Genomic DNA, 6,745 nt, shown 5'->3' on the forward strand with positions numbered 1-6,745 from the left:
ATGTGTTGGAGCGCAGGCCATTTTATCCTTTTAGCCCAAAAGCATAATAGGGCCCCTTTAATTACAGTTAAACACATAGTTATCAACGTGTTTCAAAACGACGTAGCTAAGTTGAGTTAAACATTATGGTTTGGCTTGAAATAAGTACTTTTATTACATCATATATGTTTGGTTGACTTCATCAGTGGACATTTGCAGACTGATTGGAAATGCAAATACTTCTAATTATCACATGAACGGAAACAAGTACTCATTCACATTGTCGTTATTCTGATTTTCTATAAATTCCTATAAATGTGGGATGGGATGAATTTGGATGAAAAAGAGGGGACTTAATCATAATCTTTCTCTCTTTCTCTCCAAGGCAAGGCAAGTTTATTTATATAGCACTTTTCAACACAAGGCAATTCAAAGTGCTTTACAAAAAATGAAAAGAAAAGCTAATAAAATAAACATTAAAAGAAAAAATACATGGATAAAAGTTACAGTGCAGTTTAAGATATGAATAGTTCAATTAAAAGCAGCGACAAAAAGAAAAGTCTTCTTGCTGGATTTAAAAGTAGTCAGAGTTGCAGCGGACCTGCAGGTTTCTGGGAGTTTGTTCCAGATGTTTGGAGCATAATAACTGAACGCTGCTTCTCCATGTTTAGTTCTGACTCTGGGGACAGAAAGCTGACCAGTCCCTGAAGACCTGAGAGATCTGGATGGTTCATCATTTAGCAGGAGGTCAGACATGTATTTTGGGCCTAAACCATTCAGTGCTTTATAAACCAGCAGCAGTATTTTGAAATCTATTCTTTGACACACAGGAAGCCAGTGTGAAGACTTCAGAACAGGAGTGATGTGATCCACTTTCTTAGTGTTAGTGAGGACTCGAGCAGCGGCGTTCTGAATCAGCTGCAGCTTCCTAATAGATCTTTTAGTGAGACCTGTGAAGACACCATTGCAGTAGTCCAGTCTACTGAAGATAAAAGCAAGGACAAGTTTTTCCAAATCCTGCTGTGACATTAGTCTTTTAATCCTAGATATGTTCTTTAGGTGATAGTAGGCTGATTTAGTAACTGTTTTAATGTGACTGTTGAATCTCAGGTCAGAGTCCATGACTACACCTAGATTTCTGGCTGTATCTGTTGTTCAGGTGAATCATTTATAAATCACATTATCACCACTACTACACAAACACCACACACACACACACACACACACACACACACACACACACACACAGAGACACACACAACAGCCTATTTTTGGCAGCAATGAATGTTCATGAGTTTCTGAAATAGCCTGAGAGGAACTCCTCCGGTGTTGTTTCAGCTAAACAGATGGCAGATTGTTCCAAGGTGGTGAACACAGAGAAAGGGCGATGTCTGACGAAAAGGAAAATGGAGATATTTAAAATAAAGTGAGGTATACTGTAAGGGAAGAAACAGAAACAGTTTAGTAAAGATAGAAGAATGAGATGTGAGGCTTATATTTTCTTCACCTTCATCTTGTCTGCACCAAAATGGGAAAATGTTTCATTACTTTTTGATAAACAAACTTCAATAATTTCCTGTTGTTTTTAGAAGAACTGCTTCTTAAAACTTGTCACATAAGTATCTGTACCTTCATCATTAACACTTCTTCTTCAGTATAAACCTGTTGAACTACTTGATGGTTCAACACATAACCTTTTTTTATTGATGTCTTCCTAATGGCTTCTATTCACGTCTCCATTATTCTCCCTCCCACACAGACGGGACTTTCATCTCCACATTGATTGATTTCCTGGCTCATTATTTCTCCTTTAGACTGGAGAAGACCTTCAGAGATTTCTTTCAGCTTTTGTTTGAGTTGATAAGAAAAGGTGTCATACTAGCATGAGTCAAGAAACAAGTTTAGTAGGCAATCCAAATTCACTTACATAATTCACATTTCATTTTGGTATAATATTCACCTTTCCTACCTTTCCGTTCTGTAGGTTTGTGTGCAAATGCCCCTCCATTGGACTGCTTTGTTTACTTCCTGAACACATTGACATCAGTGTGTAACACTCGCGATTCTATTGGCTAGCGCTCCAACACATTGTACGTGATAAGTGCTAAGGAGCGGGACATCTCTAATGGCGCGTTTCCACTGCAGCGGGCTTTAAGCGTGCCGAGCCGTGCGGGGCCCGTTTTTGGTTGCGTTTCCACTTGGTCTAGTACCGGCTAGCGGGTCCTAATTCACAGTTTTTCTGGCCCCATAACATCGTGGTTCTCGGGCCAGGAACAACCGGGCTGAGTCGGGCTGAGCATGCTAAACTAGTGAGAGAATCGCTGGCAAGGGGGCTACAACTACAACAAGATGAACATATTTGACCGTGATTTAATTGTAATACACGTTTCTAAATGATGCCGAAGTAACAACATACTGATACCGGTTAGTAAAAACCATGAATTAATGCTTTGACAAGTCTGCAGACAGACGGCAGGCGAAACACCTTTTAAAATGCGTGTTTTCTGAATGGAGATCGGCTAAGCTAACGTTGTATATGCTCCGACCGTCCACACTCACAACAACGGCCTACAGACATAAATAAACCAGCGACTGTATCCTCCATGACCCAGGCAGTCTGTGGTTTGTACTTGTTTCACTTCTGTCTAGTTTCTGATCAGATATGAGGAGCTGTGAGCTCTGAGTGCTAAGAGCTAACGGCTGTGTTGTTTTTCTGGGGCGCTCATTGAAGATGACGTCACAGCTCCGCCTACACTGCGTTACTATAGTAACTACCCCAGTTCCTAAACTGTAATGGAAGCGCAGCATTAACGTGAGCCGGGCCTAATAAGGCCTAACCAAACCGAGCGAGGCCTGCAGTGGAAACGTGCCATAAGTGGTTGACCAATCACAACAGGGCCGGCCAGCTAACCAATCAGAGCAGACTGGGCTCTGGTTTCCGACAGAGGGGGGAAAGCATGGATGTATAATAAGAACTGGATACAGCGTGGGAGGCGGGACCTCGTTCATTCCTATGAGAGTTGCTCATTGGCGCATGAAGACAAAATGGCCCAACTTTTGAGAGAGCGAAACGTCACGAAAGTATTCATATAATCATATAATCCGTTCTTATTGTGCATCCATGGGTAAAGGTAGTACTGAACACGTCACATGAACGTGCCGGGCGGCGCGGTCCCATGGGTTGGATCTGCGTTCATAATGCAGATGAAAATATCTCAGAATAACATTATTAGCACATTTTACAACTTGAGGACTGAATGTTTTTAATAAGGGCTATGCAAATGTTCTTACTGGGTAGTTTATTTAGTTTAAAAAAAAGTATCCAACGATTTACAGATCACTCTTTCCCGATGTTAGTCAATGGGAAAAAGTCTTTCCGGGCCCAGCGACTGATACGGAAGTGTAGTACCGCCGTTTGGCCACAACGAATATTTTCCTCAGAGTCCGGCGCACTTCCTGGGGGCTTGGTGAAAAGAGGTGCTGCAGCACAGGCAGTATGAGAAGAAAACAATCTGAAACACACACACAAGCATGTTGATACTTTCAAAATAAAAGCCCTATGTCTTACATTTGTAGAAACAAAAGAAAAGCTTCTGATAAATAATGATGACTATATTTTTTTAAAGGAAGTTGTCATGTATCAGGAAACAGAGAGATGATGGCAGGTGTGTGTGTGTATGTGTGTGTGTTTTGTGATGTTTGACCTTGACTCTTCAGTTGTCTCAGCCTCTACTGCCATTGACGATGGAGTTGTCATGGCAACCAAGGCAGCAGGAAGGCCCATTGGCTGGCTGGTTGTGGATGAGGGGCGTGTGTGTGTGGGTGGGTGGGTGTTTGTGGGTGAGTGAGTGTATGTGCAGAGCAGACAGCATCAATGGGGCTTTGTGGCTGACACACCTGTTTCTATTTCTGTTCTATGTTTAACACACACACACACACACACACGCACGCACGCACACACGCACACACACACATTCACTATATTGGCACACTATTTGTCATCTGTTGCCAAAGTACAATTGCGTTTATGAATAAAAAACTACATATGAACATTTGTAAACATAATATTTATTAAAATGATTATAATTAATATATTGCTATCATGTATTGAAGTGTTAAGTAAGTGTGAGGGTGTTTTAGAAACCTGTGATGGCTTATATTATAATACATAAACAAAAGGTCCGTTGATGTCAAATCTGCTGCTCAGTGAAGTGAAGAGGGAGACGCCAAGGTCACTTCTGACACACACACACACACACACACACTCACACACACACATCAAACATCAGGGATCATTACTCCATCAACAGAGTGTAGAGGTGTGTGTGTGTGTGTGTGTGTGTGTGTGTGTGTGTGTGTGTGTGTGTGTGTGTGTGTGTGTGTGTGTGTGTGTGTGTGTGTGTGTGTGTGTGTGTGTGTGTGTGTGTGTGTGTGTGTGTGTGTGTGTGTGTGTGTGTGTGTGTGTGTGTGTGTGTTCATAATGATGCCATTAAGAAGTGAGTGTCTTTATAGCGATCTCTTTGTAAAACACACTCTGACTCCCCGAGAGATAGCGAGGGAGAGAGACAGGTTTATAAAAAGTGCTTTGTTTGAACTAAAAGTGGATCTCAGGACACATCACATTTTTGTGTCATATTTGAAGTTAACAGACAGAAAATAAAACATTTTTGTGGTTGTATTTAGACTCTTTTAGTCTGTTTAGAGTCTCTAGTCATTGTGTTACTATTTTTGGTTCTTTTGAGTCTAGTTGTAGATAATTGTGTGCACTTTTTGTATCATTTCCAGGTATATTCTGTCTCTAATTAGTTGATGTGTTACTTTTGCAGTAGTTTTGTGTCTCTCTTTGGCCATATTATCTGTCTCTGTGTCATTTTGCACACCGTGCTCCTTTTACTCCTTTTACATCTCTGTTGCGGCTTTCACACCAGCGCTTTTCAGTTTCTAGCTCCGAGCGGGAGCTTTTCTGGTTCAGCTCCGGTTTCCCTTTTCAGCTCCCGCTCTGTGCACACCGCCCACTGGCGCCCCAGAGCTGCCCTTGCTGCGTCATGACGTCACCGTTTACATCGCTGATTTGCCCCCCAACGGCAGCTCACAACAACAACAACAACAACAACAACAACAACAACTGCGTCGGGTCGATGATCGTGTTGCTTTTAATCACACGAAGCCAGAATAAATTGAATAACGACTTCTCCAACCTTATACTTTTCTCCAGAGTGCCGTGGTTCATTGTTTATTAATGTGTTTCTGCAGCATTTACCGACCGCTGCAGTGCCGCTCTTCCACAGGAGTGTATTCTCCCGTTAGCTCCCGGTTAGCTCCCACTGCAGCGGCCGCTCTAAAGTATTCACTGTCCGACTCACACAAGCAGCTGATGCATATCCCCAGTTCCCCTTAGCCTAAGTGAATGTGTGTCAGTCTGAATTGACACTGTTTGGTATCACAACGCTGTTATGAAAGTTTCTCTGGTATAAAACGGGTGATGTTGGCATAGCAACCGAAGCTAAACTGACTACTTGCATCCGATAGCTGCAATAATACAAAACAACACGTCTGCCTCTCTCCACAATGATCGATAACAGCGAACGGATGGTCAAAGTAAGGCACAAATAAACAGAACCACACGAAGCCTGGTTAGTGTTGCCTGACTTTATAAAGTGTGTTTATAGGCACTACTGCTTGTAGGCAGGCTGACAGTCGACCCATGGGAGGTGGGTTTAGTTTCCTGCACGCCTCGACGTAAGAGAGACGTAAGCGACGTCACCTCTTAGCTCCAAAGCTCTTGCCTCTGGACCGACAATTTTTTGGAGCTGGAAATGAAGCGGATTCCGGAGCTAAGAGCCGGCGCAGCTCCGGTGTGAACTGGAAAACCCGGCGCTTTTCAGGCTCTAGCTCCGAGCCGGAGCTGAAAAGGCGCTGGTGTGAAAGGGGCATTTGTGTGTGTTGTGCCCCTTGGGGGTCCAATCGTTTCTCTTTGTGTTCATTTTCAGTTTGGTTTTGGTCATCGCTCAGGTAGTTTTATCTAAGTCTATCCCCCCCCCCCTCCAGCCTGGCGTTGCACCCTGAGCGCTCCCTGGTGGCCACGGGTCAGGTGGGCAAGGAACCCTACGTGTGTGTGTGGGACTCCTTCACCGTGACCACCGTCTCTCTGCTGCGCGAAGGACACACACACGGCATCGCCTGCCTCGCATTCAGCGCTGACGGACAGGTGACACACACACACACACACACACACACACACACACACACACACACACACACAGTGAGCCAGATGAATGATGCATGATGTGATTCACCCAGCACACCTATCTGTGTGTGAGGGGCCAACAGATGGCTTTTGTCATAAAAGGACACTCATACATCAACTTAAAGGTCATAGAATAATAGTGCCACACACACACACACACACACACACACACACACACACACACGTTGAGAGCAGGACAAAGGAGGGGAAGGACAAATTAAGATGATAATTATTGTAATGTATCACTTTGGTTCAGTCACTTGATTGGTGGCTGAAAAAGAGCGAGACGCAACACATCTGATGTACACGAAGTTCACACACAACTTAGCCACTGAGGAAAACTCAAATACATGTCTCTCAAGTCAATTTATTATCCCAAAATGTATTATGTTAGAACAAAGTTAGCATTTTATGGGCAGGCTATAAAACAGGATGCTTGTGCATTAAGCAAAGTGTTGAATTAATCTGCTTTATGACTGCCGTATGCACCGAAAAGAGGCAGATTTAGCTGTGATTTAA

At 43.2% G+C, this 6,745-nt stretch overlaps 1 pseudogene; it reads left to right on the forward strand.

Moving 5' to 3' along the window:
- The first annotated feature begins 4,166 nt into the window (after positions 1-4,166).
- The window catches only part of LOC117459443 (echinoderm microtubule-associated protein-like 6), a 23,892-nt pseudogene continuing 21,313 nt past the window's right edge, over positions 4,167-6,745 (forward strand).

This window comes from Pseudochaenichthys georgianus, chromosome 15 (assembly GCF_902827115.2).
Source record: "Pseudochaenichthys georgianus chromosome 15, fPseGeo1.2, whole genome shotgun sequence".
NCBI classification, from domain to species: Eukaryota; Metazoa; Chordata; class Actinopteri; order Perciformes; family Channichthyidae; genus Pseudochaenichthys; species Pseudochaenichthys georgianus.